This window comes from Lissotriton helveticus, chromosome 3_2 (assembly GCF_964261635.1).
Source record: "Lissotriton helveticus chromosome 3_2, aLisHel1.1, whole genome shotgun sequence".
Taxonomy (NCBI): Eukaryota; Metazoa; Chordata; class Amphibia; order Caudata; family Salamandridae; genus Lissotriton; species Lissotriton helveticus.
In genome coordinates this window covers 421,450,998-421,471,260 of record NC_136062.1, presented here as the reverse complement: position 1 = coordinate 421,471,260, position 20,263 = coordinate 421,450,998, and positions in this window count along the sequence as shown.

Sequence of the window (20,263 nt, the reverse complement as noted above, 5' to 3'; positions counted from 1 at the left end):
CTTTGTAGATGGCTTATTTGTCAGTTTTATTTACAAGTTATTCACATGTCTGTGCTTTGGTGAATGCACAATTAGTTGTAGTTTCCTGTAAATTGTCTTAATCCTATTTTGTTTTATATATTTAGAGGCACATAAAATGCCCACACTCTATCAAAAATAGCAAAAAAGTGTTACAACCAAGTTAATTGGAAATAATTAAAACAAAAATATGGTGCCGTTACAGACCGTTGATAGATTACTGCCCATCTGGGAGCAAAGCAGAGCATTTTGGGAATTGCAGGTGGTTTATCGCATCATAAAAGCCTTCAAGGGAGAAAGATATGACTCTGGCCAACTGTTTTCATAAAACCTGCTTTAGGGCAGCCCTAAATCTTTTTACGACGAGAATGCATTGAAAAGGCTGAAGTGTAAAGAATTAAAAGTGGTTAAAAGATGACAGGTGAAGTTTTAGATGAAAGTGCCATGAACTGTGTCAGGAACGACGATACAGAGAATGCAAGAACTCTTTTCATAAAATTAAAATTATATTTTCATTCTTTGACCATTTTTTGGGATAGGAATTGTGGGTCTCCTTTATGTGATTGCAACAAACAGAAGCTCTTGGAAAGTTCTTAAACGGGATAGTGTGTCAAGGTTTTCAGAAGCGTCGAATTTGCCATTTTCTCCAAGGAATTGTGGAGCAACATGACAGAGGCGTTTCTCTAAATGTGGACACAGCCCCCTACTACTTCTGTTTGCCCTGTTGCCACCACATATCTGCCTCTGACCGGAAGCACAGCAGACCTTCCACTTAGGTCATGAAGACACTAGTGTACCTGATTCCTACTAGGAAGTCAACTTTCAAAGCTTCCAAAACCTGGGAACACTGGCAGGAAACCTGGTGAATGTGAGCACGAAGCAGAAAAAGAGGAATCCGAAAGGAGGTGCAATGCTTTATGGGGTGATAACACAGCCTTAGACGGCCATAGAGGCCATATGATTCGCTTTGAATTTATTTTTCTCAAGCCGATTTTCCCATTATTTTCCGTTCTAAACTTTAAAAAGTACTATTTATTATACATGTTTTTTCAACTCTAACATCAATCTCCTGGCTGAAAAAGACAACGGGCATATTATCAAGAGGGGGCGATAAAATTATCGCCACTTTAGAGTCCGTTTTCGGCCGAAAAGCAGCGATAATTTTATCGCATTATTATCAAGGACACGCTAGCGCGTGTTTCCCTGTTTTAGCACCCGTTTTACTCAAGCCTCGCAGCACATCGGTAATGAGATGCAAACTAGGCGTGCCTCACGAGACTTCACGGGAAAATATCACTAACGCAGCTTTGCTATTTACAACGAGGCCCCGACCATCGTAGCGATAAAAATAATCGCGCTAACTTGCCATTAACGCAGGAATCTGATGTCTGCTAAATTCCTGACTAAGGCATACTTTACATGGAAGGTGGATTATGGGTTAAGGCCACATGGTCGTATCAGCAAGCTTTTCTCCGTTTTGCATTGATTTACGCATGTTTTTCAGCGATGTTGGCCCATTTCCCCGCTATCGCTGGATTATTTTTTTTTTGGACCACCAATGCACTAATCGTTGTTAATACAGGGCTATCATGGCGATATAATCCAGCGATAGCCGGCGATAGAAAAAAAATCAGCTAAGCGCGTTCAGCGATAATTATCGTTGCGTCTTGATATTATGCCCCAACATGTGCACTCACTACTACCTTCTCTACCTCTCTTCTCTTGGCCCACCTTTCTTACTGCTTCCTACCTATGGAACACCAGCACTTGTCCTCTTTCTGCTTCCCGAGTACTTCCCACTTGAGTTACCAATGGCCATACTTGGCCTCCTTTTATCTGTACCTCTAAAAGAACATGCCATGCCTTTAACCCAGGAGTGTTAGTAGCATTGATGGAGCTGGGGCAAGGGACTATGGCCCGTTAGGTCGATTGAATTAAGACACAACTACTGTAACTAAACTGCTAAGAATTAAGTGGATGGAAAAACACTATATTGGAGACATTGTTTTTTAATACAAATCAGGACTAAGCTAGAAAAGTATATATTTCCTGTTTTGATCCTGCCTTGGTGGTTCTCCTCTGCACAGGACCATCTTTGGTGGCTCCCATAAGTCTGGTGGCCATGTCCTGGATTGAATCAGCTTTCGGATGTGATAAAGAAACAGGGACACTCTGCTTTCTTTACCTTCCAGGCATCAAACTTCATTATTTTCCTATCAATCTCGTTGTCTTCTGTACTGTTCATAAATTATCAAATATTTCTTAGAGAATTCAGATATTTTATACAGTTATTGTTAGACCTGGCATCTTTGGGGTCGTTTTCCCATAACTTTTTGCCTTCAGACCCCCTGTTTTTGCAGGCCTTTGGACTCTGAGCACTCTCCCTCTGCCAAATAGTGCTAAAGTGCCTGTGCTATCTCCTTAAAACATGGCAACATTAGCTTATACCCAATTGGGATATTTAACTTACTTATAAGTCCCTAGTAAAGTAGAACTACATGAGCCCAGGGGCTGTAAACTAAATGCTACTAGTAGGCTTGCAGCACTGATTGTGCCACCCAATGAAATAGTCATTTAATGAATGAATGAATGAAGGAACATTTATAGTGCTCGTGGTTACCCATGGGCATCCCAGTGCTAAGACGCCAAGTAAACTACGAGAAATTAATGAAAAAGAAAGGTTTTCAACAATTTTCTGAATTTAATATAGTCAGGTTTGGAGCGTATGTATAGGGGAGTACTGTTCCAGAGTCTAGGTGCATTGTATGTGAACATTCAGCCTCCACTGCATGCATGTTTAATCCTGGGAACACAGATTAAGCTTTTATTCCCTGACCTGAGGGACCTGTTGGGTACATAAGGTTGACTCCAGGGATGAATCAGAGGCGGGCCCTTTCCTGACAATGACTTATGGGTGCTACAGAGGGCCTTAAATTGAATTCTTTCCTGGACAGGGAGCCAATGCAGTATGGCGAGCGCAGGCCTTGCAGAAGAATTGGAATGTTCAGCTGCATACGGGCCGCACAGTTCTGTACTGTTTGTAGTCTTTTAATGGTAGCCTGGGGCTCCCAGGTATATGGTATTGGCGTAGTCGAGCCGTGATAGTACGAGCGCCTGCACCAGCAGTCGTCTCGCAGCAAACAGAAGCAAGGGGAATATCTTTCTAAACCTTCTTAGTAGGCCGCAAAAGCTTGACGCCACTAGACGTGATCACTCTCTAAAATCGAGATAGCAATCATTCCAGACTCCTAAACTCTTTACTCATTATTTAGGGGTAGGAGGGGGACCTAAACGATTGGGCCACATGTGATCAACATTTGGGGGGGCAGACTTCCCCAAGAGCAGAAGTTCAGTCTTGGCTCCGTTGAGTTTCAGAAAAAAACTCTCTGAAGGTAGGTGGGTAAGTGAGGGTCCGGTTGATTGGATTGCTTCAAGGAGAGAATTAATTGTGTGTCGTCGGCGTATTTGATCATCTGTACCCCATATGGGAGTACTAGTTCGGCCAGTGAGCTCATATAAACGTTGACCATCGTGGGACTCAGGGAGGATCCCTGTGGGACCCCACAAGTCAACGGAATGGGTTTCAAGGAGCATTCCCCTTCGGAAACTGTATAAATCCTAGTTTGAAGAAAAGACTGTAGCCATTTCAATGCCAGCCCAGTCACTCCTGTGTCACTTAGTCTTTGTATCATAAGTTGGTGTTTGACAGTATTGAAGGCTGCGCTGAGGTCCAACGGGATAAGGGCAGCACAGCCTGCATTATCAAGGGTATTCCTAATTTCCTTTACAGCAGCTATAGGGGTCTGAATCCAGTTTGCGTAGGATGCAGACGGTTATTATCTTCCAAGAAGGCCGATAAAATTGAGTTGATGTATTTTTCGGTTAATTTACTGACTCCTGGCAGTAAGGAAATTAGTCGATAGTTTCCCCAATTGTCTGGGTCAAGATTTGTATTTTTTTAGAAGCGCTTTCACCCTAGCATGTTTCCATTGTGGTGGCACACTCCCAGTTTTAAGTGAAGTATTTATACAATCAAGTATGGCTGGTGCCACCACCTCCGAAAGTTTGTGGAGGATAGTGGGGGAGGGAGGGGCGGCATTTAAGGGGAGCCTGATTTCAGTTTATAAGAGCAATCTTTGCAGAGTCCTGACATCCAGGGGATGGAATTCCTCCAGCAAGATGGGGATGTCGGGGGTAGTTATGTCACTTATTACACACATTTGTGGAACAATAATAAGAGGGAAAAAATTGTAGATGGTTTGTATCTTTTCTGAAAAGAAATCAGCAATTTGATCGCACCGCACTTGAACGTTATCGGTGACCATGAGGGGGGTAGGAAGTGTAAGAAGAGAGTTGGCGATGTTATATATTTCACGTGGGGAGTTCACCGATAGAATCTTTCCTTGAATCTTTCCATCATATTCGCGATGACAGTGGCACAAGGTCTCAGCGGATACTTTTCAAAGTGTGTTCATAGCCCCTCAGTTCAATGCTGCTGATAGTAACGAAACAGCTCTATCCCAATTTAATGTGGTCGTTACTAAGGTGATTGAGCAGATAGCCCCTATAAAAGTATGTAGGAATCGCCCCAATCAACGCCAGGAAGCGTGGTTCACTGACCAGTTGCGCACACAAAAGCGAGCATGTAGGAAGCTAGAAAGGGTCTGGAGGACCACACATACGGAACAGTATAGAACCCAATACTATTGTTCTTTGACCAACTACCACAAGAACAGAAGATCAGCACGAAAAATGCACATATCATCACAACTGACACAGGCCGAAACTCACCAAAAATGCTGTACCAAGTTCTATAATCTTTTACCAAACCTAAGGCATGTGAAAGCTTAGAATCACCATCTCAAGAGATGTGTGATGATATCTCCTCCTATTTTTCCCATAAAATAGAGGTGATATATGACAACATTTTAATGACAGGAACATTGGTGAGTAATACAGTATTCTCACATACCCCTAAACTGATTAACTCTGTGCTGCTCAGCGATTTTCCTGCCATTACTACAACTGAGGTAGAAACTGATGTGCCAGATCAACTCTGGATCTCCATCTGATTACATCCCTGCCAAAACCTTCCCCCTTCTGGCCAAGCAACTAGGCCCCATAGTGCAGTCCCTGGTCAACCTGTCCCTCACTGAGGGTATCGTGCCGCAGGAATGGAAGGTGGCCCAGGTGAGACCCATTCGAAAGAATCCCAGCACTCCATGGTCAGAGCTGCCTAACCTCCGCCCCATCTCACTTCTTCCATACCTGAGCAAGCTTACGGAAAAATATGTTAAAACGCACCTGTCGAACTTTATCGAACATATTGATTGTCTAGATCCTTCCCAATGCGGGTACAGGCCCAGGTACAGCACCGAATCTGCACTTCTCTCAGTGACTGACAACATCAGACTGTCCCTTGACAGTTGGACCTATCCGTGGCGTTCAGCACAGTTTCCCACGACATCATGCTCAAAAGATTGGAAGAGGTGGGTCTAAGAGGGTCAGCTCTGTCGTGGATGAGGAGCTTTCTGTCTGGTTGCTCGCAAAGTGTCAACCTTGGCCCTTATCGCTCAACTCCCATGGAACTGACCAAAGGGGTGCCACAGGGCTCTTGTCTGAGTCCCACATTATTTAATATCTATGCCGCCCTTTTGGCCAGTCTCCTGAGGACCTTCGGGTTCATCACCGTTTCCTATACTGATGACACACATCTCCTCTTTCCAATCAGCAAACTCACAAGGACGGTCCAACGGGCCTTCTCTGATGGAATGCTAGCTGTGTCCCAGTGGATGGTAACAACTTTCTGCAATGCAACGTAGGGAAAACAGAGGTGATGCTGTTCGGCGATGCTCCCCTTATGTGGACTCCCGAATGGTGGCCATCAGATCTGGGTCCCAATCCTGCCCCTAAATCAGTTGTAAAAAACCTAGGCATCCGATTATACCAAGCCCTTAGCCTAAAAGAGCAAGTGACACAGACTGCTGGCTCATGCTTCCACATAATCGGAATGCTCCAGAGAGTCTTTCCTTTACTCCCGGATTCTACCCGGGAAACCTTAGTCCAGGCTTTAGTTATCAGTCACCTGGACTATTGCAATGGGCTCCTGAGCTCAGCTAATGACTCCCTACTAGCAAGACTTCAAATAGTCCAAAATACTGTAGCTAGTTTGGTCCAGAATGCACCTCCTAGGTCACCATCGCGCCCTCTACTAGTGAAGCTCCATTGGCTGACCATCCGCCAACGGATCAGGTATAAAATCGGCTGCATTATCCACAAAGCACTCCCGGATCTGGGCCCATCCTATCTGGCCAACAAATTTATTCCCTACACTCCTTCGCGCGCCCTGCGTTCAACCAGTAAAATTCTACTTGAAGTACCAATCATTAAGAGGGCAAGATTGGGAGGGAAGGCCTCCTCCTACCTCGGTCCACACCTCTGGAATGAACTTCCTGACTCTCTTAGACTCTGTCCAGAACATATGACATTTAGAAAATTGTTAAAGACTCTCCTGTTTCTCACCTATTAACTCCGCCAGTTCCTAACTCTCTTTAGAGCCCGCTCAAGCTCCGAGGTACTCCTTAGGGAGTCGATTCTAGCGCTATACAAACCCATAAATAACAGAAGGCTTGAGTATTTGTATTTCATTTTTATAGATTTTGATGGCTTCACGGTATTTAATTCTACTGGCAGCGCAGAAATCCTTCCTCCAACTTCATTCGTGCCTTTTGCAGGTCTGTTTTACCTGTCTTAGCCAGCCATTGCAGCCGGTGTGTGCAGTTTTAAACTGTCATTTAAAAATGGCAAAATTAACCTTTGACAAGGCCCAAACCTTCCTCTCTAGTACATATGTGTCACCCTATTGGTACGTCCTGAACAGCCGAAAGGATAAGTGCAGTGTACATTTAAATTTTACATGTCCTGGTAGTGAAAAAGTCTTAAATTAGCTTTTCACTACTGCAAGACCTACATCTCCCATAATATAACATTGGAATCACCTTCTTACATTTAATAAGTGTAATTTCCAAATAGGAACCGGTAATCCCTAAACGTTTGATATCTCTGGAATCACAATTTCAATTCCTAGCTTATGGTGCGTTTGGATTTTAAATTGTTGTTCTGAACATGCAACTGTAATGGCATTTTCTTCCCTTAGCAATTTGGAGCCCGGAGCCTGTGTCTGGGCCACATAACTGAGTGTGGATGACAGTTAAGCTTAGTATATTCCTCCTAGACAGTAACACAAAATGGCAAGCTTAGTTGTAACTGGTGGCGCCATCACTGGAAGGATGAAAGAATGAATGAAAAGATTTATAAAGCGCAACAAACACCAAAAAGCGTCAAGGCACTAATAGCAGATATTCTCCGGAAGAAGAGAATTAAAAGAAGCTAGCTAGTGGATGTTATTGGGTGAACAGTCAAGTTTTTAAAGCGTTATGGAATAAGGTGTGGGGTTGAAGGTTACAAATTGATGGGGAAGAGAGTTCCACAGCGTGGATGCCGCCCCTGAGAAGGCTCTGCCTCCCCATCTGATGTCTTGTACCTAGGCGTAATTAGAAGATATTTGCCTGAAGATTAAAGCTGCCTGGAGAGAGTATAGCATTGAAATAGATTCCTGAGATGTTGAGGGTCTCTGTTGTTAAGGGCATTGTGGACTAGGTAATTCGATTGTTAACAGGAACCCAATGAAATTTCCGAATCTCTTCAGAGACGGACTGGAATTTAGGGATATCAAGAATCAGCCTAGCAGCTGCATTTCAGTGTAGCTGCAATTTAACAAGGATGGTTTTGTTAATGTCCAAATAAACGGAATTACAATAATCTAGTCTGGACATAACAAGTGCCAAAGTCACTTGTTTTCGTTCCTGAAGAGAAAAGAAGGGAAATACTTTTCTCAGGGATTTAATTATCCAGGAATAGGTTGAAACTGTCCTGTTTACCTGTAGGTTAAATGATTGTTCTGTGTCAAACAGTACTCCAAGATTTTTTGTTGAATGAGTTGGGGTAGGTAAAGTCCCCAACCTGTCCAGCCACCACAAACTGGACAACATGAAGATCAGGACCTCCGTCTTGCCCCCCTTTCAATCGTAAGCAATTTCTCTCCACCCAAGTGGAAACTGCCTGCATACAGTTTTTGAATTTAGAGGCAGTTGCCTTAAGATCCTTTGAGCTAGACATGATGATCTGGGTGTCATCAGCATAGGACAATGCTTGGTGCCCAAAAGATTGGATACGTTTTGCTAGTGGGGAGACATACACATTGAAAAGGATAGGGGTCAAGGAAGAGCCCGTGGCACCCTACAATGCAACATTATGGAGTCTGAGCTGTACTGTTCCACCATTATCATCTGAGATCTATCTCTTAGAAAAGATGGCAAGAGTTTGAGTGCCAAGATTTTGACTCCCAGCTGCTGGAGCCTCTCTACAAGCAGGGTGGGGGAGACGGTATCAGTAGCTGCATATAGGACCAAAAGCACCAGCACTGCAGCCTCCCCAACTCCACCATGGCACTGATGTTATTGACTGCAGATACTAATGCTTTCTGTGTCCCTTGGTTACTCCTAAATGCAAATTTAGAAGAATTGAGGAGTTGGAATTGTTCGAGATAATTCATAATCTTAGAATTCAGGTGTTTCTCAAGGATTATGGTGGACAAAAGGCAGCAATGAGACAGGGCTGTAGTTTTTGAGTTTTCCAGGATCCAAATTGGCTTTTTCAAGCAACGGCTTAACTACCTCCTTTTTCCATATTGATGGAAAAACCTCCAGATACAATGACTTTGTTGAAAGTTTCCATAAGACGGGGACAATCCTCTTGGCTCCTAGTTTCAAAATGTTAGGGGGGACAGGGATCGAGTGGGGTACTTGATTTGATATCAAGCAGAGAACATCCTGTCTGATGTTGTGTCAGTAAAGTAAACCGTGAAAGACATGCTGAGGAGTTACCTAGAATGGGCCGGTGGCATTGCAAGTCAAGCGATGTCTTAGGCCCTGTATTTAAAATATGAGAGAAACTAGAGTTATGGAGCTCCAGAACTTTATATATATCCCCACTTAGGAATAGAAGAATTGGTCCATTTGGTCATAACATTCTTGGGAGTTTTCTGTACGCAGTGGTATTGAAGGGACATTTAAATGGCTAATTAACCTAAAACGATCTTTGGAGGATTTAGCTGAGGAAAGTTCATTAGTGCAGACACACAATTTTTCCTCCTTGTTGACCGATTTGTATTCGGCCAACATAGCCTTAAAAGCGAATTTTTCAGGAAAAAGGTAGGATTTACGCCATACTCGTTCCTGGAAATTACATGCCTGTCTAAGGAGCCTCTGCTTTTCAGACAACCATTGTGTTGTGGGCAACTTTCTTCTTGAGTCAATTGCCTTAAGAGTGGCCAAGATATCACAAGATGTTGTGAGCCATGAGTAGAGTTTATTTGGCCGCTAGCTTGGCGTCCTCCTGTGCTGTCCATTTGAAACTATTCAAGGTATGGATAGGGCTTCTACATTAAGTCCCTTACAATTTCTTTTGGGAGGAAAGTTTTTTCCGTCAGCAGGAGAGCTGTGGGCAGGGATCCGGGAAAGACAAAAAGGGACCACAAGATGGTTGCTCAATGTAAGGGTAAAGGGCCAGCTGCTTGCTTTAAGCCGGACACCGTTGGAATAGATGCCATCCAGAATACGGCCAGCTTCTTGAGTTGCAGCATGACTATTTGAGACTGCCCATAACAGGCCATCACTTCTTTAAAGGCCAGGGTGTCCGTGGAGGTGTCACTTTGCAGATAAAAATGAAAGTATCCTAGCACTGTACAATAATTTGTACTCAAACAGTATTCTATAGGTGTGGAAATGTGGAAATGAAAGTGGACCTGGATCCCCATGGTTTATAAATTGAAAATAACAGAAAGAGATTCATTAGGGCCAACTTTAAAGAAATAAATAAGGCTACGCAAACATCGGAGTCATGGACTACAGTAAGGTATAATCACTTTTTTTATTTCACTGTTAGCCCACCTCCTAGTCTACCAACTCTTTTGTGTCTCTCAATCAGGTAACCTGGGGGGACAGCAACCACCAGGTCAGGGCCAGAGCAGTTTTTGGCCCCGGTCTCTGTGAGAAAGACTCAGTTTGGCTTATAGGTGTTAATAAACTCTTCAGCTTCTACTTTATTTTTGATGAGGGAGCGAGCATTGATCAGGAATCTCGATAAGCTCACTGCAGTATGAGAAAACAAATCCTCAGAAGAGGAGAGCCAAGCCAATTCCTGAGCCAGTATATGAGAAGGTGAGAAGGAGTTTGCCTGGAATCGAGACGAGGGGCAGCAGTTTGTCTTGTTGTAATCGAGAGTGTGGAAATCAAAATGACGAGTGCAGGATGAAACTAACTACCCACATTTAAAAGCTGTTTCCTGGTGTAAATGAGCCCTGGAGAATCTTTGCTAGCAAAAATGCTATGTGTTTTGGCACAGGGCACAATGCAGGCACAGAAGGATGGGAAGGATGGACCCAGCTCCACTTATACTTGAATAGGCTGTTTCTCCACAAAAAGGGCTGCATAGCCCCTGTAGTTAGTCTATACCCTAGGATAGACCGCCATCTCAGCACACTATGTCACACCATCCCTGTTAGCCGAGACCATCCAAAAACACTCAGCTGTCTCCTGATCAATGTCAGATTACTCTGCAAGCACACCATAGAAATATGGGAGACCATCCCCACCCTCGCCCCAACACAACCTTCATCACAGAGACCTGGTTCATCCCTGCATCCACCCAAACATCGCCACTGCAACACCCATTGGCTACAAGATGAAACACTGCGACAGCACCAACAGACATGGAGGAAACATTGCCATCATACACAAAGATTAGATTACCTGAACCACCACTGATGACGAAAACATGTTGATCATGGAATGCAAGAACGTTCATCCATCCCTGCCATCATACACAAAGATTAGATTACCTGAACCACCACTGATGACGAAACCATGTTGATCATGGAACGCATGAACGTTCAGCTCCACCCTGACGACAAAACCACCATGAAATGCATCCTCGCCCACAGATCCACGGGACTTCGAACCAGCCTCAGCGATGCATCATACCGCTCACCACTGAATTAGAACACTACATTTTTCTGGGAGGTCTCGACTTTCACCTGGGTGACCCCACAAACACCTACTGCAAAGAACTCCTCGAACGAATGACAACATTGACCTCAAGCACCTGGTCACAGATACCACGGCCCAGAGCAGGACACACGCTAGATCCAATCTTCACGTTCAGTAACATATACAGCCACACCATGGAACTCACCTGGTCACATCACTCCGTCGTACACTTCACTAGCATCGGACCTCCCTGCACCATCCCCAACCACCACAGCGCCCCCTTCCGCAGTTGGGCTAACGTCACTGAGCACCAATGGACCAGTGCCCTCAGCAGTACCCAACCCAACATCACCACAGACCTGAACTAGGCAGTTGAGAACTTCAGCACCTGCATTGCCCGCACCGACGACCAAGTGACACCCACCAATTCTGCCTCAATGCATAGATCCAACAAACGAGCTGCCTGGTACACACAGAACTTAGATAAAGGCAGATGTAAACAACTTGAAAGAAAGAGGTGAACCAGCAGGAACAACATGGACTGAGCCACCAACAAATCAGCCCTAAACAACTACCACCACCAGCTAAAAGCCACGGAAAAGCATACCCTTACACGCCAGATTGAGACCAGCGCCAACCAAACAAGGAAACTCTTTGCCATCAACAAAGAGTTCACATCACCGCCTGCCTCCCAAAACTCGATCCCATCCTCAGAAGAACTCTGTGACACCCTTGCAGACCACTTTCACAAGATAGCGAGAACACTTCGATCCCCAACCCACTAACCTCCTCCTCAGCACCTCATTGTCCAACACCGCCAACCACCCACTGCATGGGAGCAGTTCAGTACACCGAACACAAATACCCTAATCTACTATGGAGCACCAGCTGACCACTGCCCTCACCAAATTTACAACCCTCAACCAACTCTGCGAAGAAATTGGAACAAAATCACCATCGACCAGATCTCCACATCGCTTCTTCAAAAACCCCCTGCCTATTCAACGAACCCTAACCAAGCCGCCATCAACCTCACACAATGGTTAACCCAAACCGCCGACAAACTAGCACCCTTGAAAAAACATCAAATCAAGCACGGAAGCAAGAACGCCCCCTGGTTCAACGATGACCTTAAGAAATCCAAGAAGCTCTGTCGGTCCCTTGAGAAAACTTGGAAAAAAGACCCAAACACTATCACCCAAGCCGCCTTCAAAAACGCCACCCGCAAACACCACCAACTAATCTGGAAAGCCAAGAAATCAGCACTCAAAGACCGACTAGACAACAACGCCCACAACAGCAAGGAACTTTTCAACATCATCAAAGAATTCACCAACCCCACCGCCAGCTCAAACGACATCACCCCCTCTCAAGTCCTCTGCGACTCCCTCGCCTCATTCTTCCATGACAAAATCGCCGACATTCATAACAGCTTTGACAACCAACCCGTTAACCAGTCCACCCCACTCACCTCCGAACCTATACCCCCTCCGAATAACCTTTTCGACTGGAACCCAATCACCACAGAAGAAACCATTCGCCTGATGAACTCCATCCACTCAGGATCCCCTACAGACCCATGCCCCCATCATATCTTCAACAAAGCAGACTCCATTATCGCACACCATCTCCGCGACGTCATCAACTGCTCCCTCAACTCTGCCACATTCCCAGAAAGCTGGAAACACGCCGAACTCAGCGCCCTTCTGAAGAAACCCACAGCTGACCACACCGAACTCAAAAACTACCGCCCCATCTCGCTCCTCCCATTCCCTGCCAAAGTAATTGAGAAAGCCATCAACAATCAGCTCGCCGCCTTCCTCGAAACCAACAAATCACTCGACTCCTCACAGTCTGGCTTCCGAGCCAAACACAGCACCGAGACCGCCCTCATCGCAGCAACAGACGACATTCGAACACTACTGGACAACGGAGACACAGTCGCCCTCTTCCTCCTTGACCTTTCCGCAGCCTTCGACACAGTATGCCATAGCACCCAGATACAACGCCTCAGAAACATCGGAATTCAAGGAAAAGCATTGGACTGGATCATCTCGTTCCTTGCTGGAAGAACTCAGAAAGTCCGCCTCCCCCCTTTTAAGTCAGAGGCCACCGAAGTCATCTGCGGCGTCCCACAAGGATCATCACTCAGCCCCACCCTCTTCAACGTCTACATGAGCCCCCTCGCAACCATCGCACGTCAACACAACCTCAACATCATCTCCTACGCTGATGACACTCAGCTGATCCTCTCACTCACCAAAGACCCAACCACCGCCAAAACCAACCTACATGAAGGGATGAAAGAAGTAGCCGAGTGGATGAAGCACAGCCGTCTGAAACTGAACTCGGACAAAACGGAAGTCCTCATCTTAGGTTCATCCCCTTCCGCCTGGGACGACTCTTCGTGGCCAACGGCCCTAGGAAAAGCCCCCATACCGACGGACCACGCACGGAACCTGGGCATCATCCTTGACTCCTCACTCTCGATGACCAGACAAGTCAACGCCGTCTCATCATCATGCTTCAACATCCTACGCATGCTCAAAAAAACATTTTGCTGGATCCCCACCGAAACAAGAAAAACGGTCACCCACGCACTGGTTACAAGCCGTCTTGACTACGGAAACACCCTTTACGCCGGTACCACCGCAATACTGCAGAAAAAACTTCAACGCATCCAAAATGCTTCAGCCAGACTCATACTAAACATCCCCCGCACAGACCACATTTCCGTTCACCTGAAAGACCTTCACTGGCTCCCCGTCAACAAGAGAATAACGTTCCGTCTCCTCACCCACGCACACAAAGCCCTATACGAACTTGGACCTGATTGTCTCAACACGCGCCTTTCCTTTTACACCACCACCCGCCAGCTGCGTTCGTCCAACCAAGCCCTCGCCGCTGTTCCGCGCATCCACAAAGCCACCATGGGGGGAAGATCCTTCTCCTACTTAGCGGCCAAAACCTCGAATTCCCTTCCCATCCACCTTACTCAAAACCACCTAGCCTTCAGAAAACAGCTTAAAACCTGGATATTCGATAAGTAAACCTCCCCCCCCTTGAGACCCTCTGGGTATGTAGTGCGCTATATAAATTCTGACTTGACTTGACTTGACTAGATCAGCCACCAGCTCAGCACTATCCTCAACACCTCCATCTCCACAGCCACTTTTCCTGATGCCTGGAAACACGCAGATGTCCAACACCTCCTCAAGAAACCATCGGCAGACCCCAACAGACTCTAGAATTACTGTCCCATCTCTCTGCTTCCATTTCCCGCCAAAGTCCTGGAGAGGACCATCAGCCTTCAACTCACCAAAAACCTTGAGAGAAACAACTTCTCAATCAGGTTTAAGAGCCAACCATAGCACAGAAACAGCACTAATCGCCACAACAGATGACATCCGCACGCTACTCGACAAAAGAGAATTAGCCGGCTTGACCTCTCTGCAGCCTTTCACACCAACACCCCCTACATACTCAGCACTCAACTATGACCGATTGGAATCACAGATCACGCACTCAAATGGATGACTTTCTTTCTCACGGGACACACCCAGAGAATATGTCTCCCTCCTTTTATCTCTCACCCGAAGCATATTATCTGTAGCATCCCTCAGGCCTCTTGCCTCAGCCCAACCCTCTTCAACATCTACATGACACCACTCACAGACATCATCAGAGCCCACAAAATCAACATAGTTTCCTACGCCTCAACACCCAGCTCATCCTCTCGTTCTCAGCAGACACCACCACCACGAAGATCAGCTTCCACAACTGTATGAAGAACATTTCAGCCTGGATGAAGAAAAACTGTCTGAAGCGCAACATGGACAAAACAAAAGTAGTGATCTTCAGCAGTCGCAGTTCCATCTGGAACGACTCCTGGTGGCCATTGGAACTTGAACCCACCTCACTCCAAAAGACCACGCCTGCAACCGTGGCATCATCATCATGGCAGCCGGTCAGCACTGTCTTCCTCAGCCTGATTCCACATTCTCTGCATGCTCTGCAAACTCTTCAAGTGACTCCCCATCAACACCAGAAAACTGTGATTCAAGCACTCATCACTACGGCAACGCACTCTGTGAAGGCATCACCACCAAGGACATAAGGAGATGCCAGACGATCTAGAACGTAGCAGCCGCACTCATCCTCAACATGACAAAGAGGACCCACATCACCCAGCACCTAAAGGACCTCCACTGGCTCTCCATTCAGAAAAGATGTCAATTTAAGCTCCTAACCCATACCTAAAAAGCTGTCCACGACCAAGGACCCACCTACATAAACCAGCGCCTGAACTTCCGCCTACCTTCCAGGAACCTCCGATCCGTTCATCTCACCCTCGCAAATATGCCACGCATCTTAAGCTGCCTCACCGGAGAACGCTCCTTCTCCCACCTCGCCACCAAGTCCTACAACACTCTCTCCCTCCACACTTCACTCTCACTGACTCACTTTAGGAAGGGTCTCAAAAACCAACTTTTTGACTGACACCGCAGGCTAGTACCTGGGTACCAGCTCAGTGAGAAGCAGCACTTTATAAGTGATTGATTTATTGATTAGGATAAGGGAGAATGTGTATGATGCCACAAATATGTGAAAAGGTGATCAATTATGGGGGTGGCCCTTCTCATGCTTTGAACATCACTTTAAGCATTTTGATAGTCAGACGTTTGAAACTAATGCTGAGGGAGTGCAGATATGGAAGAAACTCTTAAATCTCAGTCTACTTTTTGAATCATGTAACTTTTTCCACAGATAATTAAGCACAAGGTTAATTACACTGTTTATTAACCTTTTAAGTGTCCCCGTCGGCCGTCGGCCAACGGCCGTCGCAAGTACTACCTCGGTAGTGCTGCGCACGTCCGTTGGCCGGCGCGGCCCAGCCCACTTAATGGAACGCCACGGTTATGGCATCATTTTCCAATCTAGGAGATGCTCTGATACCTGGGTGATGCCTCAAAATTCAAAATCGACTGTAGGTATTATTGCTTTGACATCTTGAGTATAAATTTAACAAAACTATTGTTAGCCATAAATATTTGTCTTTCTAGAAAAATATTTTACAGTCTGATAAAACAATGCTGGTCTCTCAAATAATTAATTTTCACCTGCACTTTTTAATTTGTAACGTCTCCAAGCTGAGAAGTAGCAACAGCTTCAGCCTTCTGTCACTTTTCTAACGTATATGTTGCATTGTGAAACTCTATGATACTAAAAGTATAGAAAATGTCTTTCTACACTTTGAAGATGACTGTCACGTTGTGTGAGGCATTACCATGATGCCGGCAGCTGTCCCAAAAATATATACCATCAAGATGGCTGCTACCTGGTGTCGTGATGACACAATGCAGCATCCATCTACAAAATATATAAACATGGGGGGATAAATACAAGGAAGTGGCAGAGCGCGGCATTAGTCTCCTTGGCTTAACGCCGTGCTCAGCCACTTCTGAAACGCCAGGCTGCACCATATTTACAAGAATGTGGTGCAGCATTGCGTTCCCCCTGCGATGGTGCTAAGTTTGGCAACTTAGCGCCAACACAGGCACCATTACACCATAGTGCAAAGGTGTCTGCATGCAGGGGAGGATTTTTTTATGTGTAGGAAGGTGTCCCTTCCTGCACATAAACAATCGTAAAATGCCATTCTGTCACTTTCATGTGTGCTGTGCAAGGCAGCACACATGGAAAAAGCGGAAACGAGGTGAAATAATGCATTTCTACTCGTGTTGCCAACTTAAGACCAGGTTTTACCTGGTCTTAATTTTGGTGCTGCCTCCTGGTTACACCACCCTTGTACATAGGGCGCAGTGTCAAAATGAATGGGTGTTGCAGTGGAACGCCCTCCGCAACACCCACTGCCCACCTCTTTCACGCCAAGAATAGCGCAAAAGGGGGCCCGAAGTGGCTTAACGCTGCCTTGTTCATAAGGTACAGCCTCTATTGCCACCACAACATCTGCAAAAGTGATGTGGTGGCGATAGGGGCTTGTACATATGCCCTATTGTCTGCTTTACTTTCAAAAGGCCTTGTCCCCATTCCTTGTCAATAGAGACCGCGGACGCGGCTCACAGGTCCCTGATATACAACAGCTCACTTCAATAGGTAAGCCTCGTTGCGCCTGCATTTGGTACTGTCCCACCCACCTTGATCTCACCCTTCTTAATTGGCCACTCCCTTCATTAAGGCCACTCTGATTTTGAGACCGCTCCACTGCGCAAACATTTCAAATTGCCTCCTTTAAGCTGTTACAGCCTTTATTAGGTTAGCTCCTTTCCTCCTTCGGCACCCCGCCAATATCTATTATCTTCTCTTAGATCCACCACACTTGTCATTTTTCATGTAGATCGACTCTGATCCAGCATCCAACTGCACAGACTGTGGCCACGGCTGTCTGCATCCTGTACTCTCCTTGTACTTGGCCTGGACTTCCACTCGGTCTTTGCCTGAAACCAACATCCTCCAAGTCACTTTGACCTAGATCTAGGTATTACTTTAACTATCTTTCGCTCGCTGCCCTCAGGCACTCTACCCACTGGCACTGTTTTCACATGCGCTCTACCAGTGCATGCGTTAGCCACTTTTAAAATTATTTCTTGTTTCTGTTATGCAATCCCAGGCACAGTTTGCTTTCAACACCGGCGTTTTACTGGCAGTCTGCTAGTTTTACGAGGTTCTCACCACTCACCAAGCTCTCTGCCGTATTCTGTATTTTATCACTGCATGTGTATGACTATGACTTTTAGCAAACATTGATAGTAATTCTTTTACTCTTGCTTAGCAATGTTATACGTTCTGCTAACTCCTCCGGTATCAATGTACTCACGTGCGATCCTCTTACGTTGGTCTGACATACACTGCCCTCACCAGAACCCAAAGTGTTTTCACATCGTTTTCCGCCCGAGCTTACTGTCATATGCCTCTTTTTCTTTTTGCTTTTCTCATCCTTTATTTCCTCCTACAGTTTTATTTATTACAGGCAAAATGGATACAGGCATACCATTGTTAATGTCCTGATGATGATCCTATATCTTTTGTAAGGATCGAAACGCTGTCAACTTGTTGTACGCCATATACGCCTCTTTATTTAACATTTATTATGTGTAGTGGTGTCTCCACTATAATTTGTTTGTCCTACAAACAATTTGTCATACAAACAATTTACTCTGCCTGAGCCTTTTTGTTTCATGTTGTACGTCCTTCCCACTAAGTTGAATACAGGCCCTTGTCCCACTTTATTTGTTTCTTGCTGAATTTTGAGTAAATTTAAGCAACTATATATTAAAAACACTTGCCGGGCTGGACAGGTGTAAAATATAGTACTGATTGGATCTCTATTTATTGTTTGCTCTCATTAATCCTTGTCTAGGGACCACTGACGTTAGAAATAAATACTTTCAAAAGGTCCATCAATGTATGCACATCACACAACACTTCATTCATTGTGTTTCACAACATGGCAGTAATCTTCAAAGTATCGAAAGCAATTTTTTCTATACTTTATGCTAGTGGCAATACGCATTACCAAAGCCAAAAGCTCAGTCTGCTAGAGCCAAGGCCCATTGGCTATGTCATTGCTTCTTTCATTTTGTAATCTTTATTTGCCATGTTCTCAGTTAGTCTTTTGGGCTTGTGCACAATTTACTTCATAGTTATGTTTTAACCCCATCTTCCACGAGTTTGACCTTACAGTAAATAAATGAGCCCTGACCATGGTTCAAAACAATATAGTACCACTGATACCAGGAGCCATTTCCTGCAGAAACGTGTACCACTTCCTCTCCAAGCAAAGCGACGATGTGGCAGAGAGAAAGTCCCAATGTGAGCTGAACTTTTCAAGTTGCTTGCCTCGAGTGTTCCCCTGCCATTTAAAAGTGATGACAAGATGCTTAGCTGGCAGAGGATGACCACTGTTCCCAATTCCCCTCACATCTGGAATAAGTTCATTACCAGAGGAAAGGAGCGTTGAGATCGAGGAGTCAGCAAGCCTTGGTTTATGAGACGCAGAAGAGAGAAGTAGAGGGCTCCAACCGACAGCACGCCTTGCTGCCTCCTTACAAAGAGTCACCTCCCTGGAGATGCCCTGTTGGCTGCCATGAGACTGCCAAAAAGGATTTTGGAAGTGAGGTGAAAATATGGAAGTCTTGATGTGCAGATACTGCTGAAATTATTTTTGACTCTGTAAGAATTTGTTATCAAGTAGCAAATTTAAACTAACATAAAATTCTTAGAGGAACTATTTCACACAGATGCAATCAAGAACAGTATGTGTAAAAAAATCTGATTTCTAAAAAAAAAACTGAAGCTAGGTAGACCAGTATTATCAGCTTTTTGCCTCAGCATTGCAATAAAATATTATATTCGTAATTTGAGTAAGCTGTGAACCAGTGCAAGCATTTAAGTTTGGATGTTGGATATATAAAGAGGGATATAAGGTGTATATATGCAAATGTGACATGACACTGACTTGCATAATACTGTAGAGGAAAATGCACAATAACAAAGCAACAAAATGTACCTGCAATAAAGGCGCTCAAAATAGATAATTCAATGGTTGGGTTTTTTGCTTGAAAAGCTACATCACCTAAAAGGCTATCAAAAACAACACAAAGTCACAACTAGCGAGGAAAGTAACCAGCTCAGGAAGACCTTGCTTCACCGGGAGCCAGAACTCACCAGGTTGGAGATACAGAAATGCAGGCAGAAAAAAGAGGGCAGGCCTTTCCCCTCTATACTTTCAGGATGTGGAACAATATCACCACCTACTTTATAATTTTCACTGCTTTCCTGCAATTCATAAAGAAGCTGGAAACACTTACCTTGGCTGAGCAGTGCACACTGCACAAGATACTTAGATGTCTCTCACTGTATACAATCTTGGACCACTCCCTTTGATTTTCACTCCCTTTTCGGGATTTCCTTGCTCTGCAGGTATGCAGTGATGGCCTACAGACATACAAGAAATGATGGGGCGGGTGGAGGGGGTTTGGGGGAGCTCAGGAGGGAGAGCCCTGGTGGTTAATAACATTTCACATTTAAAAAAAAAAAAACTTACCTGCAGCTACTGGCAGGCTATCACGTCACGCCTCGGTGCTCCTTGTCCCAGCAGGCACTTGGGCAGCATC